A 16028-nucleotide genomic window follows, 5' to 3' on the forward strand; every position below is an offset into this window, starting at 1 on the left:
ATTGCATAGACGCCTCCCTAAAAATTGACTCAGCCGTTTGGGACTTGGGAACTTTCATTGACAATGAACTATCTTTTGACTACCATATGATTACTGTTGTTGGGAAATCCTTTGATATAGCTGGACTAATCACCAGAAGCATGCCTTCTAGATTCAGGGAAGTCATCGTCCCCCTCTTCTTTTCCCTCATCAAACCAATAATAATTTATAATGCCCCCTTTTGTATGTATCTATCAATGTATATGACCCAGCTTGAGAGACTACAGTGTTTCCTTACCAAAAGGATAAACAGCATGTTATTCTTGAGTTACCCTGACCACCTTAAAGCATTTTCATTCTTTTCTGTTTCCTACAGACTACTGAGCGAACATCTCTGTCTTGCCTTCACAGACCTGAAAGATCTGGTCTTATGTAACCTTCTACATGTTCAGAAAACAAATACCACCACCCTAACTCCCACATAGAACTTGCTGTTAGAATAGGTATATTTTACACAGAATACCACTTTTACAACATTGAGTCCCCTTGGAGGTAAAGCAGAATAGCTCCATGACCCTTTTTAATCAGAACATGGGATGACTAGATGGGCAGTCTTAAGTTCAGCCCCAGTCTAGCTCTTCTACCACATATGGAAAGGAAGTGAAACTAGCTGGTAATACTTCATGTCTTGGTTAATTGGTGAGATTGTGGCATTTGTTTACTGGGAAAATCCGACTGGGTTATGAGGTACCCATTTTCATCAGAGGCCCTGGGAAAAAAGCTCCAGATACACATGGTTAACAGAATGAAAAACTAGACAGACATAATAAAATCATAGCATTCAAGCAAAAAATTTGAAAAACTACACATAAGTTTGTCAGACTAAAAACTCACCAGACATAATAAAGTCATAGTGTTCAACCATGAATTATATGGAAAGTCTGATAATAGGAAGATGCAGCAGTATTTACATAATAGATGATTATCATAATGATTATTAATATTCTAGAGGTCATGAAATATGATGACAGATTATACTGGTGAAAGTGGATAGTACGAGTAGAGAAGGGTAGGGTGTGATAGAGGGGATAGTAGGAATAGCTGTGGAAAAGGTATAAGTGTAACTCAGGGGAATATATAATGAAAACTTCCGACTCTGCCACGTAACAATTTTTGACTTTTTATTATTAAAACAAAACAGAAGGTAAGCGCTTTCGCGTATGCTACCATACGCTTCATCAGACAATTTGAAAATGTTAACATCAAAGAATTTATAGGGAGGCTTAGCCTATCAGCAGATTAATTAAATTAATCAATTAGCCACAGAGAAACATTTGAAAAAACTGGGCTTAAAACATTTAGTATTTAAAAAGGAAGCTGCACATTAAAACCTGAATAATTTAAAAAGTTAAGAACAATCAAGGTAGAAAGTCATATGTATACCATAAAATCATATCAGATCAAAAATACATATGTAAATTTAATAAATAAATAAATTAAAAATAACAAAGATAGTAACATACATTCTACATAATGCTTCAGAAGAAACTTATTCAATAAACTTTGCAACATGGTAGCTAACTCTTGAACAAAATATAAAGCTGTAGATACATTTAGTAGTTCATCAAAAGCCATATTAGCATTTCTTAGTTCTGAAGTGTGTTAAAAAGTGTAACCAAGCTAAATGTTTATATATAAAACTTCTAGATGTAAGTCAATCGAAGGGCTTTTGGAACTGTGCAATTCATTTAAAATGTATTAATGTGAATATATTTTATATTACTCAAAGGCTTTAAAGTAATCTCACTGGTATATGCTAAAATTCAGTTAAATATATGTATAAATATGAAGCTGATTATCAAAACACCGTATAAATAAATAAATAAATAAATAAATAAATAAATGGATAAATATGTATGTGAGCTTGTAAGTATATAAAAATGTAAAAATGTATATGGGAACAGACGCATAAGATGATAATGAAAAAATTTAATGAATTGCATATATTAGTATTCTTTAATGAATTTAAATACAGTGCAAACAAGTTAATATTTGATTAAAAATGTATAAATATATGTGTATAGATATGAATAATAATAAATATATATATAAATACAAATATAAATATAATTTCCATTATAATTTCTTTAAGTAAAATCTTTTATGCATGAAATAATGAACTTTAAAAAGATGTCAAACAACTATATATTAAATGAGTCAATATGAAAACAGACTGGAAAATAAGCATATATAAAGTGCTAAATAAAAGTGTTTTTTCATCATTGACCATGGATGGTAGTTAGAGGCTACTGAACAAATTTATCCATTCTAGAATAAACTCATCTTCGATTATTTAGAAAGGATCTAATACTAATATAGTTGTTCAGACCTGGCAGGTAATGGCCCCTCAATTTAAGTATCCATTTGAGTTCATTTAATTCTAACTGGTTTGGATAATCACCACCTCGTTCTGTAGCTTCTACCACTTGCAGCACCCTGAACACAAAGGAATGCGATGGATTAGAAATCACATGTTTAGCCAAAGCATTCAACTCATTTTTCTTTCTTATATCATATTGATGGTTATATATCCTGTTCTTGAGTTTCCTTTTTGTGAGGCCTATGTAAAATGCATTGCAATGTTCACATGTGGCTAAATATACTAAGCCCGAGGTGTCACAATTAGCTCTAAACCTAGGTGTAAATGTAAAATCAAGTTCTGGATGCACAAAAACTTGATTTTTAGTGATAAACTTACAATAATTACAGCTGTAAAAGGGGTAAGTTCCAGGAAGTTCATTATTACTTAAATTGTTGTAAAGCAATCTTGGCTTTTTGTCACATAACAGAGATTTTAAATTTTGGTTGCTCCTATACACTATATGTGGAGAGTGACCTACTATTCTTTTAGTAGGTTCATCCAACGTTAAAACTCTCCAATTGTTAACTAGTATTCTCTTAATATTCATAAAATCATTGGTATATGTTGTGATAAATGAAACTCTTTCAGTATGATTGAATTTATGACTGATGTTTATGAAATTGACAGCCTGGTAGTCAGTTTTGGCTTCATATGGAGTCAGAAATTCTAAAGGCAAAATACTATTTCTGACTTCCATAACTAAATCATGGTTATATCCTCTTGATAGAAACATATTCACCATTTCATCAGCTTTCTTAGTCAAATCTTGCTTATCAAGGCATATTTTACTAAGTCTAACAAACTGACTTTTCAAGATGCCTTTGAATATATGGCGGGGATGCATGCTGTTGTATTTCAAAATAGTGTTCTTCCAGCATTCTTTTTTATAAAGTGTGGTTACTAATTTCCCTCCTCTAATAGTGATACTCACATCCAGAAAATTAACCAATAAGTAGGAGGTTTCAATTGAAAACCTCAAGAAAGTGGTAGTAGTTTCTAAATGAGTTCTAAAATCATAGAATTCTTTGATGGAGCCATCCCAAACAATCAGAATATCATCAACAAAACGCTTGTATAGTACAACTTTGTTAAAAGAAGGGTGTGTAAAAACATGATTCAGCTCTCAGTGATGTACAACCAAATTTGCGTACGTGTTTGCACACGGGGTTCCCATGGCTACACCACATGACTGAAGATAAAGTTTATCATTAAAAACAAACACATTGTTACTTAATACTATGTCCAATAATTGACATATCATGATGGCTTTATTTCCTTTCAAGTCATGGTGGTATTGTAATAATTCACGGATGGCATCAATCCCTGCATCATTAGGGATTGAGGTAAACAAACTTTGCACATCCATTGTGATTAAAAGATGTTTGTTCTGTATAAATTCAAAGTCCAAAGACTGTATAAAGTTTATAAGCTGGTATGTGTCTTTAAGGACCGTAGGTATGGCTTCCAAAAGTGGTCTAAGCGTTTTCTCTAAGAAAATGGATATATTTTCGGTGACCCATTTGGCACCAGACACTATTGGTCTCATGGGTGGTGGTAAAGTCCCCTTGTGCATTTTTTTTACTTGTAACTCAGGGGAGTATGTGTAGAGGAAGGGAGGGTATGGTAAGTTAGTAGTTGGGATACAGATAATAGAGGTAAACAAATGTACAAGAGTACCTCAGCCTGGGCTCATACAGGAGCAAATCCAGACTTTGTTGAAGTATTCCTTTATACAGGTATTGAAGGAATGTAGGTTAGCAGCAATTTTGATAGTTAAAGTAAGGTAGTTTATAGGTTCATAGGTGTTTACTAGGCTAATGACCACAAGGGCCTTTTTAAGCCTAGCCATGCATCCCAAATTTCTGACAAGTTCTGCTACCCTTGATAAGTGTAAGTATGGACCTGGGAGATGAAGCATTTTCAGGTTACCTGTGTCCATTAGAGACATAGGTGTCAAACCACGGATGAATTTCTGGTTTCCCATACAATTGCCCAAGTTGCACATGAATTGGGTTAGGGAGGAACTCTGCTTCACATGAATGGGAAGCCTGTTCCATAGATGTGGTAGTCCCTCAGATATATACCTACCTCTTTAGCAGGTTCTATTTATATCACAGGTAAGGTTTAAGTATTTAGAATTGGTAATGCTGGTGCTGTTTGTTTTGTGGATATGCAGGAGATGCATCAGAGTGGGCCTGACAATGCCCTGTATGCCAGGCATAGATCTCCCCTCAAGAGCCTGTAGGAGACATAATACAAGGATAGGGCCTTGATGTGGTCTGCATAGGACATATTTCTTATGTATGTATTCTTTTAGTGAGGAACCTCTGTGGATGTTCCAGTTGTTGGATATGTCTGGTTAGGTACATACCAAAGGGGGCATTGTACTCAATGATAGGTCTGATGAATGCCGAATACAGTAGGACAATGACTTCCTTGGACTTAGATGCCATGCCTTTGTTTATAAGTTGTGCAACAGAATGATTTTTTCACCACTGTAGACATGTGATGACCAAAGGCTAGATTACTATCTATGTGTGTCCCTAAGTCCCTGACTACTGGGTCAACTCTAAGGGGTGTGTTGTCAATATGATAGTTACCAGGGATGGATAACTTCCCAAAGGATATTGTTATGCATTTCTTGGCATAGCTTTGCCACAGAGCAGGAGTAAAGGCTTAGGTCTGGGGTTTTGTTAGTTTTATAAGTTGTAAGGCAATGCTTGTCTTCACATCTGAGATGTTTATTTAAAGGCTTAGGTCTGGGGTTTTGTTAGTTTTATAAGTTGTAAGGCAATGTTTGTCTTCAGATCTGAGATGTTTATTTGGGATATAAACGTTGATTAATGGGCTAAGAGCAGGACAAGTTAGTGGGTTGTGGATGATTTTGTATTCTGTAGTAAGTTTTATGTATTGGAAGTGGAGGGGGAGTTCAAGCCATCTTAAGGAATGTAGTACTTTACAGTGATGAGTTAGAGGAGTTGTGTTTATGGCAAATTTGGTAATTTTGTTGTAGCAGCTTTCTAGTTTTTTGTTAGGGAGGTCTGTAAGTTAGTTAGAACTGGGGTCCCATATAACAGTGAGGGCAAGAAGTAGGTTTTGGCCAGGGTAATTTTGGTAACTGCTGTGAGGAAGTTTTTATTCCTGTTCAGCATGGCTAGTTTTTGCTGTTTTTTTAATACTCTTTTTTTATGTGTAGTAGGTCAAACTTGAGATTATCATCAACTGTGACATATAATAGTTTGGTATGTTGAACTAATTCAATTTCAGTATTGCTGGCTGAAAATATCTTGATGTTTGTCTTTTAGGTAGCTATGGCTTTTGTTGGTGAAGAGAAGGAGCGTTGTTTTTTTTGGGGGGGGTCAGTAGGAGTTCAGCATTGGAGAGCCATGTTTCTATGGAAGAGAAAGCTTGTTGTTTTTTGTGTTCTAGGTAAGTTAATATGTCTATAGTGGAGTCATCTACATATTTGGATTAGAGTGCCTTCACAGGAGGATGTATAGAAGTTATTGATGAAGACATTAAAAAGTAATGGGCCAAGGATGGATTCTTGAGGTACACCTATGGGAGGGGTGATGTGATATGGGGAGATAGACTTCTGCCATTTTATTGCTTGCTGTCTGTCAGGTAGGTAGCTAGAAAACCACTGAAGTGAGCAGGAGGCTAGACCAATGCTAGAAAGTTCTTTAAGGAGTTTGGGGAGAAATACCATGCCAAGTGCTTTTGACAAATCTAGAAACACTGCATATACTAATTGATAATAAGATAATAACATGCCAGTGTCATGGGCTTTGTTGACAGAGTCCATGAAAGATAATAAGGCTGTTGAGGTACTGTGTGCAGGTCTAAAGCCATGTTGAGAGTGGGATAGTAGGTTGTTGTGTGAAAGATGGGGGAGAAGTTGTAGATGCACATGTTTTTCTAGAATCTTAGGGAGGGACAAGATTGCAATATGACAAAAGTTTGTAATGTTGGTGGAGTTGCCTCCCTTATGTAAAGGGATAACATGTGATCTTTTCCATAGTTTAGTGACATGTGATTCTGCTATGGCTCTATTGATTAAGATGCTAACAGGGAATGCTATTGCCTCTGCAGCAAGCTTTAGGTATTCGGGTGGGAGGTTGTCTGCTGAGTTTGAGCAAGGTTTCAGTTATTGTAATAGTTTTTTATTTAAGATAAAGGAATAGGCTGAAAAGTAAGCTTGGGTGGTTTGGTTTTTGGTTATGAGTGAGGGGTTGGTTGTGTGTGTGTGATATGTGGGGTGTGTGGAGGTTAGTATTGGGGATATTAGTAGAAGTAGTGAGTTGGGGTAGATGAGTTGGGTTTACTTTTAGGTTGGATATGGACTCCATAAAGTATGTGTTCAATTTTGTGTTTGAAGAGGTGGTATATTGGGGGTACGGACTGGGATTATATTTTTTATTTCCTGAGTTGAGTAGTGATGTTACAGATGAACAGAATTTCTTAGGGTTGTTTTTGTGGTTATCTTGAATGTAGGAATAGTATGATTTTTTGTCATGTAATATTTGCTTTTTTGTTTGATTGCAGAGTTGTCTGTAAAACTGAAGATTTATGTCATTTTTATTCTTTAGCCAGGCAATCCATGCTTTGTTCCTGTCATTTATTAGTATTTTATATGATTTGGTGAGGCATGGGGCATGTTTTTTTTATTCTCTGAGGGGCTAGGGAGTTAAGAATGTTTGGAAGGTGCTATTGAAATGTTCAACTGCATCATTAAGTAGAAGTCTTTTTAAGATGGACCAGTCTGTAGCTTTTAGAGATTCAGTAAATACCTCTTTGCTCAATTTTTATAGGTTGCTTATAGTTTTGAACTTGTGTTGCTTTGTGAGTTAAGTGATAGTCCTGTAAGTATAGGCTGGTAGGTGGTCACCGAAGGAGCTGGGGAGTATGCCTGAGGATGTAAAGTTAGAAGGATTCAGGACTGGTATCCAGTGTTGGATGCTATTTTTGCCATATCTGGGGGGAGTTTTTATAGGTTGAGTAAAGCCACAAAGGTTTATACTGTTTGTTGGGTGGTGTGAGGTTAGCGTCTGCTAGTCAGTGTTAACATCTCCTAGGATAATGGTTTTGTTTGGTATTGTTTCAGATATCCAGGCTAGAACATTTTCTAGAACAGGAATGTTTTGCCCAGGAGAGATGTATAAAACAACTATGCAGGTGTTCTTAGATGAGTTAAGCTTTAGAAATGTTATAAGGATTTTGCCTGTGCAGAATTTTGATATAGTATTTAAGTATGGGGAAACTATCAAGTTGTTACAAACAATTAAGGCTATTCCACCACCTTTTTATGTGCTCTGTCTACTCTGATAATGCTGTAACCAGGGGAGAGAAATTCAGTATATTTTATTTCTGGTTTTAACCAATTCTCTGTAATAGCAAGAATGTCTGAATTAGAGTTTTTTAACAGGGCGTGACAGAGTGTTATTTTATTGCACATGCTCCTGATATTAAGAGTGATAAGTTTATTTTTTGTCTGTGTAGTAGGAATGGGACCTGGGTTGGGTGAATGTCCCACACAAGTTTAAGGCCATGAAATAAGGTCTAGTTGTTTTAGACTTTTTAAGTAATTTGCGTATTTGCATTAGTTTTAGGTTGTAGTAGTTAGTATTGAGGACTTTAGGGTGAAAATAGAAGATCAGTATAGAGACCAGTGTTGGGGTTATTTGGGAAAAGCTTCTAGTGAAGGGACTGAGTGGTCATGATGAAGTAATAGTTAAGGTTTGCTTTTGTAGTAGTGTTGCTGGAGGAGTTAGCGTAGAAAGGAAAAGAAGGAAGATAAATGAGAGGCATGAGTAAAACAGCATGATTAGTGTAGAGTGAGATAGCTTAAATGGAAGTAGAGGGAGATTAGGGTTGCTGGAAATGAAGCAGTTATAGGGGGCAGAGTACAAGTGAAAATACTGTGGGGTGTAGTTAGAGTAATATTGGTGAAGTGTGGGAGGAGGATGTTGTGTAGTAGACTAATTGGAGTGTAGATGGAATTGGAGGGAGTTTGCATGAGGTGGAGCTAAAAGAAGTATAAGTTTATAAAACAAGAGTGGTAAGTTGTCCTAGTATCTTCTCTGGAATGGAAGGAAAAGAGGGGTATTAAAGGCTAGAGTATAATGACGTACTCAAAATAAGACAAATAAGGGTTTGTTTAGGAAAAGAAAAGAGATACAGTGTAGAATAGATAGCTGCTTTTAGGGAGGGTGCGATTATAAATGGATATAGTGAAAAGTATGGAAGGGAGAAAGATAGTTGTGAATGGGGCTAAAAATTAAAAAGAGATAAGGAAGTAGAAAACAAGAAACAGAAGTGTACATATAGAAGTAGTAAGGTGATTTGGGGAGGGCTTTGAAAAAAGAGTTACAAGTGAAATGTGTATGTAGGAAGTATAATACTAGAGTATGAGGAGATGGGGTGGGAATTGGGGTAGGGTAGGAGAGTAAAGCGAAGCCAAGCACAGTGGGCCCCAACCCTCAGGTCAATTTATAGGTCAATTTATACCTTAGAGCAATCTTTATATCCCAGAACAAAGCAATTAACAAAGAGATGCAAGTCAAACAGGTTTTCTCTCATGTCTGGAGACTAAATACCTGGTATATGTAGGATAGTCTGCTGGTCAAATCAAAACCAGACAGTGGCCAACTTAGTAAGGGGTCCTATTATTTCAAAGAGCAGGCATGTATTTAGCTGATTAAAGTTAATACTCAGCAAGGTTCTTCATGATAAATGTGCTGACATGAAACAATGACAAAAGTCACAGCAAACGTGTAGGTGGAGTGCTTTGAGACAGAGTTCCTGCAAAATCAGGGTCAGATGTACTAACCACAGGCTATACAACAATGACAAAAGTCTCAGTAAACTTGTAGGTATAGGGCTTTGTGACAGATCTCCTGCAATATTGGGGTCAGGTGTAGTGACTGCAGGCTATGACACAAAGATAAAAGTCTCAGTAAACTTGTAGGTGTAGAGTTTTGTGACAGAGTTGGTGCAATATTGGAGTCAGATGTAGTGACCACAGGCTATGAAACAATAACAAAGGTTGCAGTAAACTTGTAGGTATAGGGCTTTGTGACACAGCTCCTAAATATGCTTACATGAAACAATGACAAAAGTCTCAGTAAACTTGTAGGTGTAGGGCTTTGTGACAGAGATCCAGCAATATCAGGGTCAGATGTAGTGACCGCAGCCTATCACAAAATGACAAGAGTATCAGTAAATTTATAGGTGTAGGGCTTTGTGACAGAGTCCTGCAATATCAGGGTCAGATGTATTGACCACAAGCTATGAAACAATGACAAGCACCTCAGTAAACTTGAAGGTGTAAAGCTTTCGGACAGAGCTCCTGCAATATCATGGTCAGATGTAGTGATCACAGGCTATGAAACAATGATGAAAGCATCAGTAAACTTGTAGGTGTAGAGCTTTGTGACACAGCTCCTGCAATATCAGGGTCAGATATAGTGACCACAGGCTATGAAACAATGACAAAAGTCTCAGTAAACTTGTAGCTGTAGGGCTTTTTGACACAGCTCCTGCAATATCAGTGTCAGATGTAGTAACTGCAGTGTATGAAACAATGACAAAAGTCTTAGTAAACTTGTAGGTGTAGGGCTTTAAGACAGAGCTCCTGCAATATTGGGGTCAGATATAGTGACCGCAGGCTATGAAATAATGACAAATGTCTCAGCAAAGTTGTAGGTGTAGGTTTTGTGATGAAGCTCCTGCAATATTGGGGTCAGGTGTCCTGACCGCTGGCTATGAAAGAATGACAAAAGTCTCAGTAAATTTCTAAAATTCAAACAACTATGCAATCAACTAAAAAAGAAAGTCAACAAAGATAAAAAAGAACACTACCTAAAACTAAAGTCCAAGCACAAGCAGAATGCAAAGAAATTCTGGAACTTCATCACCTCACTGCTTCACCCAGGCAAAAAAAAAAAAAACAACCCCTACTCACACCCAGATAAATCTCCTAAAGAAATATCCTCCCTTTTTAATGCCTTCTTTATCACCTCTATAGCCGACCTCACATCAAAATGTTCTCAAACAAAGTGCACCGTATGCCACACACTTACCTCTAGAACACCCATTCGCTCCCCTTCCCTGCTCTCACCCAACACCCAGAAAGGCCCAATACCCACCCCTCCTCTACCTTTACTGTAAAACCTATCCCATTCACAACCATAAAGAAACTACTTTCTTTTTTCTTTTGGCTGCTCCCATTAGGGGTCACCACAATGGATCATCTCTTTCCATTTCTTCCTGTCCTCTGCATCTTGCTCTGTCACACCAACCACCTGCATGTCCTCTCTCACTACATCCATAAACCTTATCTTAGGCCTTCTTCTCTTCCTCTTACCTGGCAGATCCATCCTTAGCATCCTTCCCTCCCAATATACCAAGCATCTCTCCTCAGCACATGTCCAAACCAACGCAATCTCACCTCTCTGGCTATATCTCCAAACAGTCCAACCTGATGGTGTATCACTAAAGAACTGTTTGACTTCTTTGAAGTAATCCATCCTACCAATCCAGCCATAAGCAGCCTGCCAAAGATACATAAAAACCCGGTTAATCCTCCCTTATGACTTATAGTCATAGGGAGAGGTTGGGTAACTGAGTCCCTGTCTATGTATGTTGAGAAAGAGCTGAAAAAGCTCATACCAACAGCAAAAACAGTTTTGAAAGACTCAGGCAGCTTTTTGAAGGATTTCTCCAGGGAAATGCAAGACATGGGCAGCATGGCCAATCTGTTATTAATGACAATGGACATAACTAATTTATTCACACCACATTCCTATGGGATTGAAGCAGTCAGAGATGTTTCATCTCCACTGGGATCAAACTCCAACTTGATATGTTCTCTATTAGAACTAATCTTGGAAAACAATGTATCTTCATATGGCAGTACTTATTACTGGCAAGTGTGGGGTGTAGCTATGGGCACCTCATATGCCAATAGTTATTTGAACATAGTAGTGGAACAATGGGAATCAGCGCATGTTTTGTGTAATAAGAACCCTTGGTCTACTAACATTATATACTATGGACATTTTGTGGATGGTATTTTTATCCTTTGGCATGGGAATGAAGATGAGCTTAAGTCTTTTTCTGAACACCTTGAAACTATTACATAGTTCTTGAAATTTATGCTTCAGTACTCAAGGAATGAGATAGATTTTCTTGACATATGCCTGCAGTTAGACCAGACCAGTGGAATAAGTATGAATGTCCACAGGAAAAGCACTTGGAAGAACCATTTTCTGCATAGGAGTAGTATGTACCCTGGTTTGTCCATAGAAACATCTATGAGAATCAACTTATACAGATCTCCAGGCTATGCACAGAAGAGCATATATTCCAGAAGGAATGCAGGCAACTAGAAGAAAATCTGTCTAGTAGGGGCTATAGTAGAGATGACTTGTCTACCAAAATCCAAACTGAAATTTTAGGACGAACAAAAGGACGTTCCTACTTCTCCAGATGTAGTACTGGCAACGTGACATTGGATACATCTCAAGTCACAAGGAACCTTGAAGGAACCAATTTAAATTGTTTCTTTACCTTTAGTACAGACCACAAGAAGGTATGTGATGTCATCAGAAGGTTCTGGTCTATTTTGACTGAAGATGATAGAATAAAAAACATCATAGGAGAACTACCAAGGTTCACATTCAAGAACAAGAAGAACATCAAAAGACTTCTCTGCAATAAAGATGGTTTTCCCAAGAAAAATGTTAATATTTTGAGACAATGAACCCACAAATGCGGAAGATGTAAAGTCTGTCAGTTTATAGATACTAGTAATATTTTCATCCATCCAACTACGGGCAAGAGCTATGTATTTAATGTTAAAGCAACCTGCAACAGTGAACATCTTGTATATCGAGCATGCTGCCACCTTTGCCCTTGTTTCTACATCGGCAAAAGTGACCAACACGTGAAAGACAGGGTTTTACACCACTTATGTCATATCCAACAAAAGGACATGAAAAATGCACTGGCATCTCATATTAGCTCAAATCCAACCCATTATGTTAGCTTTAAAGCTATAGAATGTGTTCCCATAGGACATAGAGTTGGGGATATTCAAAACAATACTGAGATTTGTGAAATAGGGTGGATAAATAATTTAAGAGCTAACCGCCCCCCAGGCTTAAATGTAATGGTTTCATTGAAACCTATTCTGAAACAGAAATCCCTTTCCATTGGTTAATATTGGAGGCTTGTCTGCCTCCAAGAAAGTGATTGACAGCTTGTGGTAGGAGGGACCGACATTGCAAGGAAATCACCTGATTGATGAATATTTGTTTAAAGATATGGAATGAAGCACAGGAAGTCACAGTCTGAAGAAGGTAAACTTGTAGAAAGCACTGATCATTTGATGCTTCATCTGTTTTTAAGCTTTGCAATAGTTTTAGTGAGTTTTAACTTTGTTTATTAAAGTTGGAACATTTTAATTGTGGTGGCGAACTCAGTACTTCTTCACCCATATAACATAGCTGGTCTCACTACCATCTTGTAGACCTTCCCTTTCACTCTTACTGGTACCCGTCTATCATAAATCACTCCTGGCACTCCTCTCCACCCAGTCCACCCTGCCTGCACTCTATTCTTTACCTCTCTTCCACACTCACTATTACTCTGAACTGTTGATCCCAAGTATTTAAACTCATCCACCTTCACCAACTGTACTTCCTACATCCTCATCATTCCTCTGTCCTCCCTCTCATTTACACACATATAGTCTGTCTTAGTCCTGCTGACCTTCATTCCTCTCCTCTTTAGAGCACATCTCCACCTCTCCAGGGTCTCCTCTACCTGTTCCCTACTCTCACTACAAATCACAATGTCATCCACAAACATCACAGTCCATGAGGACTCCTGTCTGATCTCATCTGTCAACCTGTCCATCAGCATTGCAAATAAGAAATGGCTCAGAGTTGATCCTTGATGTAATCCCATCTCCACCTTGAATGTATCTGTCACTTCCACTGCAGACCTCACCATTGTTACACTGCACTCGTACATATCCTGTACCACTCTTACATACTTCTCTGCCACTCCTGACTTCCTCACATAATACCACAACTCCTCTCTAAGCAGCCTGTCATATGCTTTCTTTAAGTCCACAAAGACACAGTGCAAAGTCTTCTGACCTTCTCTATATTTCTCCATCAACACCCTCAGAGCAAACATCACATCTGTAGTGCTCTTTAATGGCATGAAACCATACTGCTGCTCACTAATTATCAACTCCCTTCTTAACCTAGCTTCTGCTACTCTTTCCCATAACTTCATGCTGTGGCTGATCAATTTTATTCCTCTGTAGTTACTACAGCTCTGCACATCACCATTAAAAATCGGTACCAATACACTTCTTCTGCACTCTTCAGGCATCCCCTCACTTTCCAAGAGTCTCTTAAATAATTTGGTTAAAAAACCCACTGCCAACTCTCCTAAATACCTCCATGCTTCCATGGGTATGTCATCTGGCTCAACAGCCTTTCCATTCTTCATCCTCTTTATAGCTGTCCTTACTTCATCCTTGCTAATCTGTTGCCCTTCCTGAATCGCTATCCCCATATCATCCAACCTTCTCTCTCTCTCATTCTCTTCATTCATCAGCACCTCAAAGTACTCTTTCCATCTGCTCAACACACTCTCCTCACTTTTGAGTATGTTTCCCTTGTTATCCTTTATCACCCTAACCTGCTGCACATCTTCCCCAGCTAGGTCCCTCTGTTTAGCCAATTGGTACAGGTCCTTTTCTCCTTCCTTAGTATCTAATCTTTCATACAACTCACCATACATTTTATCCTTAGCCTTTGCCACCTCTCTCTTCACAATACACCTCATCACCTTGTACTCCTGTCTACTTTCTTCATCTGTCTGACAATCCCGCTTCTTCTTCTCCAACTTCTTCCTCAGTATACTCTCCTGTACTTCCTCATTCCACCACCAGGTCTTCTTGTCTTCCTTCCTCTGTCCAGATGTCACACCAAGCACCTTTCTAACTGTCTCCCTTACCACCTCTGCTATGGCTGCCCAGCTATCTGGTAGCTCTTTACTGGCACCCAGTCCCTGTCTTAACTTTTCCCTGAACTCCACCTTACAGTTGTCCTTTTTCAACTTCCGCCATTTGATCATTTGCACTGTTCTCACTATCCTCTCCGTCTTGATCTCTAACATCATCCTACAGACCACCATCCTATGCTGCCTAACTACGTTTTCTCTTGTCACCACTCTGCAGTCTCCAATCTCCTTAAGCCTGGCCCTGCTGCATAGGATATAATCCACCTGTGTGCATCTTCCTCCACTTTTGTACATCACCCTACACTCCTCCTCACCCTACGCTCTTCCCTCTTCTTAAAATATGTATTCACCACAGCCATATCCATCCTTTTCACAAAATCCACTACCATCTGGCCTTCTGCATTCCTCTCCTTAACACCATACTTACCCATCACCTCCTCATCCCCTTTGTTCCCTTCACAAACATGCCCATTGAAATCTGCTCCAGTCACCACTGTCTCACCCTTGGGTACACTCTCCACCACTTCACCTAACTCGCTCCAAAATTTTTCTTTCTCATCCATCACACATCCAACTTGCAGAGCAAATGCACTACAACATTCATCACCACACCATAAATTTCCAGCTTCATAAATATCACTCTATCCAACACTCTTTTCACCTCAGAAACACTCTTGACATACTGTTCTTTCAGGATAACCCCTACGCTATTGCTCCTCCAATCTACACCATGGCAGAACAATTTGAACTCACCTCTGATACACCTGGCCTTACTCCCCTTACATCTGGCCTCTTGCATGTACAATATATCAACTTTCCTTCTTTCCATCATATCTGCTGGCTCTCTCCCTTTACCAGTCATTCTGCTAACATTCAAATTTACTAGCCTCACTTCCACAAAACTACTACTAAAGCTAAAACCTTTCTCTAACAACCCTGATGGCATCCACTCAGAATACCTCAAAATCACCGTTGAGTCTGACAGTATCACTTAGCCAATAACCATTCTTCTCAACAGATCAATTTCTGAGTCCTATGTTCCTATAAGCTGGAAAAAGGCCTTCATCCTCCCTCTCCATAAAGGTGTCAATAATATTGACATCATTAACTTCCAACCCATTGCTAAAATCCTATAAAAATGTATCAATAATCAACTCCTCTGCTATCTTCTTGACAATCATATACTTTCACCCTCACAGCATGGCTTCAGACCCAGACATAGTACTAGAACTGCCCATCTCTCCTTTATGTTCACAGTCAACAGAGCCCACAATGCTTGTAAAATGGTCTCCACCCTCTTCCTTGACCACTCCAAAGCATTAGACACTGTTTCTCACCCTTTACTTATCACTCAACTCTCTAAGGTCAGTCAACCCCCGCCCCCCCACTCTAAACTGGTTCTCTAGTTACTTAAAAGAAAGGCAACAGACTGTCAGATAGCATAACTCCTTCTCTTTTTTCCTCAACACCCCTACTGGAGTTCCCCAAGGTTCCATACTTGGGAGACTCCTATTTAGCATATTCATAAACAATTTCCATTCATCGCTAACTCAAGGATCTGACATTCGATGCACAGACAACTTTG

Source organism: Protopterus annectens, chromosome 10.part0 (genome assembly GCF_019279795.1).
Source record: "Protopterus annectens isolate FY-2018-M chromosome 10.part0, PAN1.0, whole genome shotgun sequence".
Taxonomy (NCBI): domain Eukaryota; kingdom Metazoa; phylum Chordata; order Ceratodontiformes; family Protopteridae; genus Protopterus; species Protopterus annectens.